Raw genomic sequence first — 16,205 nt, forward strand, 5'->3', positions numbered from 1 at the left:
ATGAACAAATAATGCGTTTGGGAACTCTCAGCGCACGGGTTCGATCCCCCAGCACGGCCCATGGGGATTCGTTCACAGAACAATATCTTCTGTGCAAGACATGGAGACAAAAGTTAGACAACGCGGCTCTGAGGACAAACTGGTGAAGTTGACTGAATGGTTCAATAGTCATTTTATGTGTTAATGCTTTAGAGGCTAAAGTGTGTTCCTCTCTTTGGTGGTAGTTAACAGGCTACAGTGTGTCCCCTGTTTGGAGGTAGTTAGAGGCTAGTTAACCACCCTCTTAAGTGGTAGAAGCAGAGCTCCTCCAAGACCTCCCAATCTCACTTCTCCCTTAACTGCAGGAGAGTATTGTTATAGTGGAGGAAGCGTCTCGCTAAGACTTGGAGGCAATCTTGAGGTTATCATGAGGTTATCTTGAGATGATTTCGGGGCTTTTAGTGTCCCCGCGGCCCGGTCCTCGACCAGGCCTCCACCCCCCAGGAAGCAGCCCGTGACAGCTGACTAACACCCAGGTACCTATTTCACTGCTAGGTAACAGAGGCATAGGGTGAAAGAAACTCTGCCCATTGTTTCTCGCCGGCGCCTGGGATCGAACCCAGGACCACAGGATCACAAGTCCAGCGTGCTGTCCGCTCGGCCGACCGGTAAACTCACAGTCTTTAGCCTAAAAACACACAATGTTTTAATTACAAGAAATGCTCTTATGTACAAAGCTTATTTTGTGACGTGAATAAAACATACATGTTAGGTCACTTCAAAACGTGAAGAGGGTTTACCTTTCAAGCGAGTGTGTTAGTTTATTGATTTTGTGAGTTGGTTTGTTGATGTGTGAGTTTGTTTGTTGGTCTGTGAGTTTGTGAGTTTTGAGAATCTGTGTCTGTGAATCTGTGAGTCTATCATCACTCTAGCGCATGAGCAGCTTTGCTGATTTTGATAAAAAGTAAACTATTGCCTAATATAAAAACCAGTGATATATATATATATATATATATATATATATATATACATTAAACTATGACTAGCTTATCAAGATTGTAACTAGCTTAAGTAAATGAATTTTGAAATTCAATCCCTAAGCTCATTGTTTTCCTCTGTGACCTATTTCCACTATACCGCAGACGGGATGGGGTCCACTATCACCCACAGAATGGGTATTGGGTCCAATACCGCCCACAGGATTAGTATGGGGTCCATTATATCACCCACAGGATGAGTATTTGGTCCACAGGATGAGTATGGGATCCACTACCTCTCAAGGTATGGGTATGGGGTCCACTATCACCCACAGCATGCGTATTGGGTCCACTACCGCCCACAAGATGAGTATGGGGGTCCACTACCGCCCACAGGATGAGTATGGGGGTCCACTACCGCCCACAAGATGAGTATGGGGGTCCACTACCGCCCACAAGATGAGTATGGGGGTCCACTACCGCCCACAGGATGAGTATGGGGGTCCACTACCGCCCACAAGATGAGTATGGGGGTCCACTACCGCCCACAAGATGAGTATGGGGGTCCACTACCGCCCACAAGATGAGTATGGGGGTCCACTACCGCCCACAAGATGAGTATGGGGGTCCACTACCGCCCACAAGATGAGTATGGGGGTCCACTACCGCCCACAAGATGAGTATGGGGGTCCACTAACCGCCCACAGGATGAGTATGGGGGTCCACTAACCGCCCACAAGATGAGTATGGGGGTCCACTAACCGCCCACAGGATGAGTATGGGGGTCCACTACCGCCCACAGGATGAGTATGGGGGTCCACTACCGCCCACAAGATGAGTATGGGGGTCCACTACCGCCCACAGGATGAGTATGGGGGTCCACTAACCGCCCACAAGATGAGTATGGGGGTCCACTACCGCCCACAGGATGAGTATGGGGGTCCACTACCGCCCACAAGATGAGTATGGGGGTCCACTACCGCCCACAAGATGAGTATGGGGGTCCACTACCGCCCACAGGATGGGTAATGTAGACATAATAATTTAACAAAATCCCAAAAATGCCAAGTTTCATCACATTTCACGGTGTGATTATTTCTGCTACTGTCACGTGAAAGAAAATAGTTTACGAATATATTAATTAATCAGCGGAAAATGAACAAAATTCGTCTATTTTTTTAGCATAACTAAATATCAAAATACCCGATAATCTTTCCAAAAAAAATTCAGCTTCAGACCTGATATGTAGAATGGGTCAACCTTATATGGAATTCAACAATTCAAGTTTTTCTATGTTCGATTTGAAATTGGTTTCAAAGTTCATTTTCAGAAGGGTGAGAACCTCGTTATCTGAATATTATCAGGTGAATGGTAGGTCAGTGTACACCAATTGTGGAGAATTATCGGGGTTCAGTAAACTCAGGATTCAGTAAACTGAGGGATCTGTAAATTTGTGTTTATTATGAGGAGAAATGCAAAGCCACTGTGACTATGTACACTTGGAAGTGGGTACGAGAACAAAGATCTGAGATATGAGGACAAGGTGCTGGGATATGAGGACATTGAGTTGGGGTATTAGGACAAGGAGCTGGGATATGAGGACAAGGTGCTGGGATATGAGGACAAGGTGCTGGGATATGAGGACAAGGTGCTGGGATATGAGGACAAGGTGCTGGGATATGAGAACACGGTGCTGGGATATGAGGCCAAGGTGCTGGGATATGAGGCCAAGGTGCTGGGATATGAGGACATTGAGTTGGGGTATTAGGACAAGGAGCTGGGATATGAGGACAAGGTGCTGGGATATGAGGACATTGAGTTGGGGTATTAGGACAAGGAGCTGGGATATGAGGACAAGGTGCTGGGATATGAGGACAAGGTGCTGGGATATGAGAACACGGTGCTGGGATATGAGGCCAAGGTGCTGGGATATGAGGACAAGGTGCTGGGATATGAGAACAAGAAGCTGGGATATGAGGACAAGGTGCTGGGATATGAGGACAAGGTGCTGGGATATGAGGACAAGGTGCTGGGATATGAGAACACGGTGCTGGGATATGAGGCCAAGGTGCTGGGATATGAGGACAAGGTGCTGGGATATGAGAACAAGAAGCTGGGATATGAGGACAAGGTGCTGGGATATGAGGACAAGGTGCTGGGATATGAGGACAAGGTGCTGGGATATGAGGCCAAGGTGCTGGGATATGAGGACAAGGTGCTGGGATATGAGAACAAGAAGCTGGGATATGAGGACAAGGTGCTGGGATATGAGGACAAGGTGCTGGGATATGAGGACAAGGTGCTGGGATATGAGGACAAGGAGCTGGGATATGAGGACAAGGAGCTGGGATATGAGGACAAGGTGCTGGGATATGAGGACAAGGTGCTGGGATATGAGGCCAAGGTGCTGGGATATGAGAACACGGTGCTGGGATATGAGGCCAAGGTGCTGGGATATGAGGACAAGGTGCTGGGATATGAGAACAAGGAGCTGGGATATGAGCCCTAGGTGCTGGGATATGAGAACAAGAAGCTGGGACATGAGAACAAGGTGCTGGGATATGAGGACAAGGTGCTGGGATATGAGAACAAGGTGCTGGGATATGAGGACAAGAAGCTTGAATATGAGGTATGAAGGAGCTGGAACCCAGCTACTTGGATCTTGGAGGCTCGAACCCCGATCCTGCAAGAAGTGAAGCCACCGAACCAGCTCATATAATGTCCATCCATTTTCTTTAAAAATAAAAAACAGACATTCTAACTTTAGAGAAGGGAGTTCCATGGAGGATTAGAACCCGGACCACGTTACTGCAGTTCCAAGCCTTTGTGACAATTATTAGCTCCAGTAATTTGTTGACTTAGCCCCGTCAAATGACACTTGACAGGAGAACTAACTTAAGTGTTAGCCTTGTCTTACTGTCCCTTCTTTTCTTTTAAGACTCTGGCTAATATATCATCATTTATATAATAACTATCATTTTTATATTTTTGTTAATGAATCTTAACTTTTATTACCCCCTTTCTAGTAAGGGGCCTGACGGTTGAGTGGACAGCGTTCGGGATTCGTAGAACTAAGGTTCCGGGTTCCATTCCCGGTGGAGGCTGAAACAAATTGGTAGAATTTCTTTCAAGGGTTTATATGCTCCTGTTCACCTAGCAGTAAATAGGTACCTGGGAGTTAGACAGCTGCTACGGGTTGCTTCCTGGGGGGGTAAAAAAGATGGCCTGGTCGAGGACCGGGCCGCGAGGACGCTAAGACCCGATATCGTCTCAAGATCTCAAGATAACCTCATAATTCGTTAAAGGTAGTTAGCTAGTACGACTGTATAGCACTCGGAAGGGATATGAGGATAAGGATTTGAGATAGTACGGTGGGAATGGTGTCCAACCACTTGGACGGTCGGGGATTGAACGCCGACCTGCAAGAAGCGAGACCGTCACTGTACAGTCCAGTCCAAGTATTTTAGCATGCGTACACTCAACATGGTGACTCAGAGCAGAGAGGGCGAGTATTATATAAACCAGTCATACGACTACGGGCTCACCATAGCCCGTGCTACCTGAAACTTTTCGTTCCAAGTAGCGAATCTTAAACAACAACAACAATATCAGTCATCTTGAGGTTATCTTGAGATGATTTCGGGGCTTTAGTGTCCCCGCGGCCCGGTCCTCGACCAGGCCTCCACCCCCAGGAAGGAGCCCGTGACAGCTGACTAACACCCAGGTACTTATTTTACTCCTAGGTAACAGGGGCATAGGGTGAAAGACACTCTGCCCATTGTTTCTCGCCGGCGCCTGGGATCGAACCCGGAACCACAGGATCACAAGTCCAGCGTGCTGTCCGCTCAGCCGACCGGCTCCCCCGACCGACCCTCGCCACAGCGGGAAATATAACTCCAAATGACCTAAAGGCTAAAAAGAAAATGGTCAGAAAAAGTCAGAGCTCACCACAAAGCATTACAATCCTCCCTACTGGCGCTGCCGCCACTCATTGGCGACGAAAAATATATTGGTCATTACATCTTTGTAAAGTCAAAATACTCAAACAAATGATGCCATGATAATTGTATATATTGCATAGCATAATGCATGCAATAACAGGAAGCTTGTTACGTACCACGCCTTCCCACACAGACACTGTGTCTGTGTGGGAAGTTTAACCTGACCTAACCTAACCTTCCCACATAAGGAATTGCATCTCTTGTTCCACGCCACTCATAATGTGTCGACCTTTGCACGTGTTGGAAAAATCATCAGTATTGCAACCCCCCTCCCCCCTTCCAACACTCTCTCTCTCTCTCTCTCTCTCTCTCTCTCTCTCTCTCTCTCTCTCTCTCTCTCTCTCTCTCTCTCTCTCTCTCTCTCTCTCTCTCTCTCTCTCTCTCTCGGAGACGAGCGACAACTATTCTGTAAATCAGGCATTTCTCTCACCATTGTTCCGTGAGAGCTGTTATTGGACCTGGAGTGGTAGGGCATTAATCCTCATGGTCGCCTCTCTCTTGGTCGGGTCACACGTCACTTGTGTGGGGTCACACGTCGCCTGTGTTGGGTCACACGTCACCTGTGTGGGGTCACCTGTGTGGGGTCACCTGTGTGGGTCACACGGCATCCTGTGTGGGGTCACACGTCACCTGTGTGGGTCACACGGCATCCTGTGTGGGGTCATACGTCACCTGTGGGGGTCACACGTCACCTGTGGGGGGTCACACGTCACCTGTATGGGGGTCACACACCCCTATGAGGTCAGAGGTCACCGCACCAACTGGCTATTACAGGGCACTGAACAACCAGTGGAACATTAATGACAGTACCATGTAGAGAGACTGTCTCTCCCACTCCCTCGCCTAACATGTCTTCTCCTCCACTAAATTACGTCTCTCTTCTCTCTCTCTCTCTCTCTCTCTCTCTCCCTCCTCTCACCCATTCTCTATCTAATCTCTCTATCTCTCTTCCATATCGACTATTCTCTGGGGTGCCTCGGTCCTGCCCGCCTGCCGCCAGAGGCTGACCAAGAACTGAAAGATTACACCAATCCTTGTGTCCCAATCAAATCACCAGGAAACGCTAACTACCTTATCACTCTTAGCCCTAGAGAGTGATAAGAGAGCAGAGAGTACTGCTCTCTTCCTTCTCTTATCCCCGGGAATACCCGTAGCGGACGAAACCGGTTCATCCGTTCTCAATCGTGGAGCATAAGTTTGCAAGTATTAAGGAGGTTATGAGCTCCGAGGCGCTGTGAAGTTGTGTATGAGGATTACAACCTCGGGTTGTGTAGTTTGCAGGGTTATAAACTGCTTGCTATGTATGTACAAAAGATGAACAGGTTTCGTAAGAAGGACACGTAAAGGTTTGACAAATCCTGGCCCTGATTGACAGCTTTCAAGAACAACAAATATCTGTGATTTTTTTGGTGATTCCGATTTGTTTCTTAGTAAAGAAAACGGAGTGTTGGTGATGGGGTTAAATTTGTTCTATGGCGTCTGAGTTCATGTTATATCAAGAATCTTAAAAGGAACATTGTTCTAGATACTGAGATAACAATGTGATTATCAACCAATCTTTCTTACTAAGACCCATGAGTTATACAGCCAATCCTCAATGGAAATTTTGATCCTCAAGAATTAGCATTTAATAGGCAATAGAACTTATTACAAAATGTTACAACTTACGAGAACAAAATAGAGAATATAATATTTATTATGTATGAAATATTACACACACACAACAAACCAGTAGATGGAACATGGAGACTCTAGTACATATATCTTGGAGTACATAGAGCACCTTGAACCACATAGACACTAGAGCACCTTGGACCACATAGACACTAGAGCACCTTGGACCACATAGACACTAGAGCACCTTGGACCACATAGACACTAGAGCACCTTGGACAACATAGACACTAGAGCACCTTGGACCACATAGACACTAGAGCACCTTGGACAACATAGACACACTAGAGCACCTTGGACCACATAGACACTAGAGCACCTTGGACCACATAGACACTAGAGCACCTTGGACCACATAGACACTAGAGCACCTTGGACAACATAGACACTAGAGCACCTTGGACCACATAGACACTAGAGCACCTTGGACCACATAGACACTAGAGCACCTTGGACCACATAGACACTAGAGCACCTTGGACCACATAGACACTAGAGCACCTTGGACCACATAGACACTAGAGCACCTTGGACAACATAGACACCAGAGCACCTTGGACCACATAGACACTAGAGCACCTTGGACCACATAGACACTAGAGCACCTTGGACCACATGGACACTAGAGCACCTTGGACCACATAGACACTAGAGCACCTTGGACCACATAGACACTAGAGCACCTTGGACCACATAGACACTAGAGCACCTTGGACCACATAGACACTAGAGCACCTTGGACAACATAGACACCAGAACACCTTGGACCACATAGACACTAGAGCACCTTGGACCACATAGACACTAGAGCACCTTGGACCACATGGACACTAGAGCACCTTGGACCACATAGACACTAGAGCACCTTGGACCACATAGACACTAGAGCACCTTGGACCACATAGACACTAGAGCACCTTGGACCACATAGACACTAGAGCACCTTGGTCAACATAGACACCAGAGCACCTTGGACCACATAGACACTAGAGCACCTTGGACCACATAGACACTAGAGCACCTTGGACAACATAGACACTAGAGCACCTTGGACCACATAGACACTAGAGCACCTTGGACAACATAGACACTAGAGCACCTTGGACCACATAGACACTAGAGCACCTTGGACAACATAGACACTAGAGCACCTTGGACCACATAGACACTAGAGCACCTTGGACAACATAGACACTAGAGCACCTTGGACCACATAGACACTAGAGCACCTTGGACCACACATATATACATTAGAGCAGCCTTGCTCTACAGTAACCCACCACTGGAAGCAGAGAACCAGAGTGAAAGAGAACAATTGGGCAAACGTCTTCGCTCCGATAATATCATCTTCAGACACAGAAAGACACGCCGCAGGTCGTAAGCGTGAGAACAAAACTTAACTTATGACTCTTTTCAAAATTACGAACTAACACGATCCGAAAATATTTTGGGAGACAAACTGCTTTTCAGCAATGGCATTTAGCCCTCAGCGGAGGACAAATGTCTCCATCTTGGCCGCTCCTTCTCTAACAACATTTCCACAATTCCCAGACAAATGAAAGCTGGGAAATCAACTTAAGACACAAAGTCGTAACTTAGCTCAAGTGACAAGCAAAGCAAAGGGCGAGATTCCTTACGGTATTCCCAGGACAAAGAACCCAAAGGGAGGGTAATGGTTGGCACGGTCTTGCCCCGAACTGCACAATTACTTCGGTGTGGATCCATCCTTATAGCTATAACGCAAATAGGTCGGCCGTCCATTTGACACCCAATCGTCCAAATCACTCCTTTGTGGGGGTGATTACAGAGGTCGGAGATGTATTGGAGCGGGGGAGTGGGGGGTCAGGCAGAGATGGGGAGCTGAGATACAGTGGGGAGAGTGGCAGGGGGAGAGTGGGGAGAGTGGCAGGGGGAGAGTGGGGAGAGTGGCAGGGGGAGAGTGGGGAGAGTGGCAGGGGGAGAGTGGGGAGAGTGGCAGGGGGAGAGTGGGGAGAGTGGCAGGGGAAGAGTGGGGAGAGTGGCAGGGGGAGAGTGGGGAGAGTGGCAGGGGGAGAGTGGGGAGAGTGGCAGGGGGAGAGTGGGGAGAGTGGCAGGGGGAGAGTGGGGAGAGTGGCAGGGGGAGAGTGGGGAGAGTGGGGAGAGTGGCAGGGGGGACACAAGGCAAGGAGAAGGAAGGGGATGAGGGACACTGGAGAGGAACTTGGAGCGTCTTTTGCATGTTGGGAACAGAACAATATAGAGACGAGGAAGGGAGAGAAGGAGGAGGGTGATGGAGAGACTGAGAGAGAGAGAGAGAGAGAGAGAGAGAGAGAGAGAGAGAGAGAGAGAGAGAGAGAGAGAGAGAGAGAGAGAGAGAGAGAGAGAGAGAGAGAGAGAGAGAGAGAGAGAGAGAGAGAGATAAAGACAGAGAGAGACACAGAGAGAGAGAAAGAGAGAGAGAGAGAGAGAGAGAGAGAGAGAGAGAGAGAGAGAGAGAGAGAGAGAGAGAGAGAGAGAGAGAGAGAGAGAGAGAGAGTAACCCAGACCCCTAAAAAGTCTTATTATATCTACATTTGAATTCAAGCATGGAGTTTTATCCTTGCTATAAATTACCGTCATACTTCCTCCTCGAGTGCACTCACTCCCACACCTCGAGAGCACTCACTCCCACACAACCCTCACTCTATACGTGTCTTTAAACACATTGAATCATAGAGTTTAGCTTCAGCTCCTTAGCCCCGCCTCTCAATATTCAACCCACGTAATATACAGCCTCCCAAGCCCTCTGGGCTCTGTCTACATTGAAAGTTGGTTATAAAGTTTAGCTCCATCACTTTATTTCTTAATGCACTCACCTACGTACCGTTAATGGTGTACCATCTGTTTCAAACTCTATGTCGCTCTCTGACCTCTCTATCTCTCTGAGTATATCGTGTCCACCTTCCATGTATTTAAGAATTACTGAAAGATCATCGCTGTCAGCTCTCGTACTCTCTAAGGGTGTATTTCTGGACCTTCTCTACTTTCGTGTTGTAGGTAATGAGGCAGAGATTCTAGAGTGGAGCCACATATTGTGTACCTGTACATGTGGCCACATATTGTGTACCTGCACATGTGGGCCACATATTGTGTACCTGTACATGTGGCCACATATTGTGTACCTGTACATGTGGAGCCACATATTGTGTACCTGCACATGTGGCCACATATTGTGTACCTGTACATGTGGCCACATATTGTGTACCTGCACATGTGGCCACATATTGTGTACCTGTACATGTGGCCACATATTGTGTACCTGCACGTGGCCACATATTGTGTACCTGTACATATGGGCCACATATTGTGTACCTGCACATGTGGCCACATATTGTGTACCTGCACATGTGGCCACATATTGTGTACCTGCACATGTGGCCACATATTGTGTACCTGCACATGTGGGCCACATATTGTGTACCTGTACATGTGACCACATATTGTGTACCTGTACATGTGACCACATATTGTGTACCTGCACATGTGGCCACATATTGTGTACCTGCACATGTGGGCCACATATTGTGTACCTGCACATGTGGCCACATATTGTGTACCTGCACATGTGGCCACATATTGTGTACCTGTACATGTGGCCACATATTGTGTACCTGTACATGTGGCCACATATTGTGTACCTGCACATGTGGGCCACATATAATGCCTCTCCACACGCGGGCATCGAACCTATATGCTCTGTATAGAAAGGTAAAACACCTCTCCCATGTTAATATTCTCAAAAGCCAGAGACGAGTGCGTTCCCGAGTGCGTTCCGAGGCGCACTGAAGTGTTTACTTACGAATAAGCACCGAGACCAATATATCAGCTGACGACGACTGTCAACACCGAACTTTGTTTCCTATCCGGCATATCCGGCGTGTCCTATCCGGCTCCTCCAGGCCGGGTGTTGACATTATGACTCTAGTGTTGGCTATAGTCAACTGTTCTAGCTTCCTCGTGAGTATATCTTTCCGTTGTCTTCAAGGAAGAGGTGAAGATAACAAGGGCTTCAGGTATTAACTTCTGCAATGATATCATGATATCATATAGCAATAACAATGACAAACACAGCAACAAGAACAAGAACAAACAATAACACACCCCCCCCCCTCCTCCCCTGATCCTTCAGGACCTGGGTTGCCAAAAATCAATAACCCACAACTTAGTTATTGCTTAACTTTAAGCTAGTTGAGATGAACTTTGCCAACGCTCCGGTTCTTCCACAATAAATTCAGTCAGGAAATGGACAAATGCAACATGGTGCAAGCGCAGCAGTTGCAACCCAACTAACTACTAACTTAACTACTAGGTAGTGAGGTAACTACTTCACTGTTGCAATTGCAAATCTTAATACAATTAAGATGGTATTTTGGTGAGATATTTGTATGTTAATTTATATCGGGAAATGAAACAGTCGAAATGCTTCAATACAGTTATGTGGTTTTATAAGACAATTAGAGACAATTAGAGACAATTAGAGAGACAAGATCGTAGAGATGTGCCACAGACACAGCACACCATCAACACATCCCTGCCACAGTCACAGCACACCATCAACACATCCCTGCCACAGTCACAGCACACCATCAACACATCCCTGCCACAGACACAGCACATCAACGCATCTCTGCCACAGACACAGCACACCATCAACACATCCCTGCCATAGACACAGCACATCATCAACACATCCCTGCCACAGACACAGCACATCAACACATCTCTGCCACAGACACAGCACACCATCAACACATCCCTGCCACAGACACAGCACATCATCAACACATCCCTGCCACAGACACAGCACATCATCAACACATCCCTGCCACAGTCACAGCACACCATCAACACATCCCTGCCACAGACACAGCACACCATCAACACATCCCTGCCACAGACACAGCACACCATCAACACATCCCTGCCACAGACACAGCACACCATCAACACATCCCTGCCACAGACACAGCACATCAACACATCTCTGCCACAGACACAGCACACCATCAACACATAACTGCCACAGACACAGCACATCATCAACACATCCCTGCCACAGACACAGCACATCAACACATCTCTGCCACAGACACAGCACATCATCAACACATCCCTGCCACAGACACAGCACACCATCAACACATCCCTGCCATAGACACAGCACATCATTAACACATCCCTGCCACAGACACAGCACATCAACACATCTCTGCCACAGACACAGCACACCATCAACACATAACTGCCACAGACACAGCACATCATCAACACATCCCTGCCACAGACACAGCACATCAACACATCTCTGCCACAGACACAGCACACCATCAACACATCCCTGCCACAGACACAGCACACCATCAACACATCCCTGCCACAGACACAGCACATCATCAACACATCCCTGCCCACCTGTATCTGACCTGATCCCTTGTTATTAGATGAGTTCACAGTCATTAATTAACCATTTAAAATTCCTATTAAAATAACCAATGACTTTCTCAAATGGGGGGGAAGGGAGTCTTTATTTACTACCAGGTAACTATTCCTCTCACTAAGACAGTCTTACACTTGACTTAAATTAAGTTTGTTGTAAGTAATGGCAATTTCATTATATTGATTAGCTTCGTCTGTTTGTAGAATAAGAGAGTATGCAACTCTCCACTTAGAGCCTGATTGCAGAGCTAGGAAAGGGTGTTGTAATTTCCCACTTAGAGCCTGATTGAAGAGCTTTGAAAGGGTGTTGAAACTTCCCATTTAAGACCCTATATATGTTCCATACATAAACCTATTGTTCCATACGTGACCTATTGTCGCAATATAACTCTTTTTTTTTTGTCCCAGTGTAGTTTTATTTCCTAACTGATTATGCCTAAAAAATTATATAAAATGGCTCTTATTTTCCTCAAACTTTGAGGGTAACTTTGGCATTTACCAATTTCCAATGAGAAAATTTACCAATTTCCAATGAGAAAATTTACCAATTACGAATGTGAAAATGTACCAATTTCGAATGAGAAAATTTACCAATTTCCAATGAGAAAATTTACCAATTACCAATGAGAAAATTTACCAATTTCCAATGAGAAAATTTACCAATTACCAATGAGAAAATTTACCAATTTCCAATGAGAAAATTTACCAATTACCAATGAGAAAATTTACCAATTTCCAATGAGAAAATTTACCAATTACCAATGAGAAAATTTACCAATTTCCAATGAGAAAATTTACCAATTATGAATGTGAAAATTTACCAATTTCGAATGAGAAAATTTACCAATTTCCAATGAGAAAATTTACCAATTACCAATGAGAAAATTTACCAATTTCCAATGAGAAAATTTACCAATTACCAATGAGAAAATTTACCAATTTCCAATGAGAAAATTTACCAATTACCAATGAGAAAATTTACCAATTTCCAATGAGAAAATTTACCAATTACCAATGAGAAAATTTACCAATTTCCAATGAGAAAATTTACCAATTTCCAATGAGAAAATTTACCAATTACCAATGAGAAAATTTACCAATTTCCAATGAGAAAATTTACCAATTACCAATGAGAAAATTTACCAATTTCCAATCAGAAAATTTACCAATTTACAATCAGAAAATTTACCAATTTACAATCAGAAAACGGTCGAATTTGCATCTTCTCGTTTTCATTGGCGTCCGAGAAGGTGTCCCATAGTCGACGACAACCCTTGGTAACACTGCCTTGGAGACCTCGTCAGGAATGGCATCACTGTCAGGTCTTCAATGACGACCCGGCCGCCCAAGACGTCCCAGCAAGAGGGTGATGCTCTGATGACTCTGAGGGAGTCATCTCCCTCCCACAGACTCCTCCCCCCTCCCACAGTAATATGGGACAGACATGCGAGGGTTCTGTATGCCAGGGAATCAGTAAGAAATTAGTGCCGCTGCGGCACGTGGTCAATCAGGCTGTGACCGCAGCGTTGCATGGACCAGACAAGCAACAACACAAAGGCAAATAAATTAAAACATTCAACAGACGGTTATCTTTTGTCTTCTTTTGATAATCTAAGCAAAAATTGCTATTATTTTCTTAAATAAATATCCGTCGTTTAGCCGTTCGCTTTGTTGATGTTTGTTTGTGTGTGTGTGTGTGTGTGTGTGTGTGTGTGTGTGTGTGTGTGTGTGTGTGTGTGTGTGTGTGTGTGTGTGTGTGTGTTTACTAGTTGTGTTTTTACGGGGGTTGAGCTTTGCTCTTTCGGCCCGCCTCTCAACTGTCAATCAACTGTTTACTAACTACTTTTTTTTTTTTTTTTTTTTCTCCACACCACACACACACACACCCCAGGAAGCAGCCCGTGACAGCTGACTAACTCCCAGGTACCTATTTACTGCTAGGTAACAGGGGCACTTAGGGTGAAAGAAACTTTGCCCATTTGTTTCTGCCTCGTGCGGGAATCGAACCCGCGCCACAGAATTACGAGTCCTGCGCGCTATCCACCAGGCTACGAGGCCCCTGTGTGTGTGTGTGTGTGTGTGTGTGTGTGTGTGTGTGTGTGTGTGTGTGTGTGTGTGTGTGTGTGTGTGTGTGTATGTGTGTGTGTGTGTGTGTGTGTGTGTGGTGTGTGTGTGTGCACCTAGTTGTGTTTCCGGGAGTTGAACTTCGCCTCTTTGGTCCCGCCTCTCAACTGTCAATCTCCTGGTGCATGTACAGATTCCTGAGCCTATTGGGCTCTATCATATCTACATTTGAAACTGTGTATGGAGTCAGCCTCCACCACATCACTGCCTAATGCTTTCCACTTGTTAACTACTTTGACACTGACACGATTCTTTATAATGTCTCCGTGGCTCATTTAGGCACTCAGTCTACACCTGTGTCCCCTTGTTCGAGTATCACTCGAACAAATAAATCTTTATCTACCCATCAATATCCTTCAGAATTTTGTATGTAGTGATTTTGTGAGAATGATGGTCTCTCTGCTACACTTGGACGCCCCTTGACTGCAGTACTGTGCAATCTTGAGCACTGTGCAATTATGATAGACCTTATCCACAAGTGTCAGGTATCCTCGGATCGGTAATGACATTTGCCGCTCAGGTGAAATGTGTATGTGGCGACATACACCGTCTGGTTATCCTGGCAGATGGCACTTTACACATCTGGGGCCAGATTCACGAAGCAGTTACGCAAGCACTTTCGAACCTGTACACCTTTTCTCAATCTTTGGCGGCTTTGTTTACAATTATTAAACAGTTAATGAGCTCCGACGCACCAGGAGGCTGTTTATAACAATGAAAACAGTTTATTGCGAAGTATTCATGCTTGTAAACTGTTTAATAAATATAACCAAAGCCGTCAAAGATTGAGGAAAGATGTACACGTTCGTAAGTACTTGCGTAACTGCTTCGTGAATCTGGTCCCTGGTTCGTATAGTCCTACGTGGAGAACGCCATCATACTGTAGTGGTAAAGTGTGGTACTACACAACCCCCATAACATGTGTCTCTTCACCTCGCTCCAGGTCGCGTGCGCTTCTGGGGGAAAATATTGTAAGTGATTTACCCTGAAACAAACGCCGATATCCTGCACTGTGACACGAGTTCATAATGTCCACCTGTAGGCTCAACCCTTGCGGCTGTGTCCGGAGTTTTGTTACTCTCGTAATGGAAAGTGTATATATTAGTTTTAAAGTGAAGTGTTAGTAAATATGTTAATATTTTTATCAAAATCACAAACGCGTGAAAATATTTTATTATAATCCCCCCCCCCCCCCTTCCCGGTAAAGACCCTGGCTTTTGTCAGCGGGGAATTATAAAGTTAATGAACCTTAGCAATTATTATTATTATTATTATTATTATTATTATTATTATTAAGGTTGTTGAGTTACCAAGTGGTGAGTGTCTGATCATGACAAGTGCACTCATGATGAGTTTAAATTACGCACTCTTCAGAGTGCAAGTCTGTCGGTACAATTAATACAGTTTTTGCTGCAGGTGTGTGTGTGTGTTCTCACTTATTTGTATCTGCATTATCGAGCTTCAGCTCTTGGTTCCCCGCATTCCCAGTCGTGGGACGATCAGTCCTTTAAGTGAGTGACTATCTTGAGGTTATCTTGAGGTTATCTTGACTACCAGCTAAACATTTCATATTTTTCTATACTCTTGCATTTCGGTGCTATTCCGATTACTTCTGTTTTTTTAATATGTTAGTCTTGTGTGTGTGTGTGTGTGTGTGTGTGTGTGTGTGTGTGTGTGTGTGTGTGTTCACACTCTTGTTAAGTGATTGTTTGAGTCACTACAAAGGTGCTTGCTCAAGTTACTTTTTAATCTAGATATTTGATAGATCTGAATTATTAATATAGAATTATTAATCCACATCCTTACGAAAACTAATATTTTAATTGAAAGATATTAGAAGAAGAAGAAGAGAAAGCAAACAAAAAAACAATCATGCATGTAAACAAACACAACACACATAAAACAAACAAAACAAGCATACAATATTGCAGACAAAAAAGGGGGAGAGGACAGAGCAACATTGCAAACAGCAAATCCGACATCTTTCCCTCAAGTG

Source organism: Procambarus clarkii, chromosome 53 (assembly GCF_040958095.1).
Source record: "Procambarus clarkii isolate CNS0578487 chromosome 53, FALCON_Pclarkii_2.0, whole genome shotgun sequence".
In the NCBI taxonomy this organism is placed as follows: Eukaryota; Metazoa; Arthropoda; class Malacostraca; order Decapoda; family Cambaridae; genus Procambarus; species Procambarus clarkii.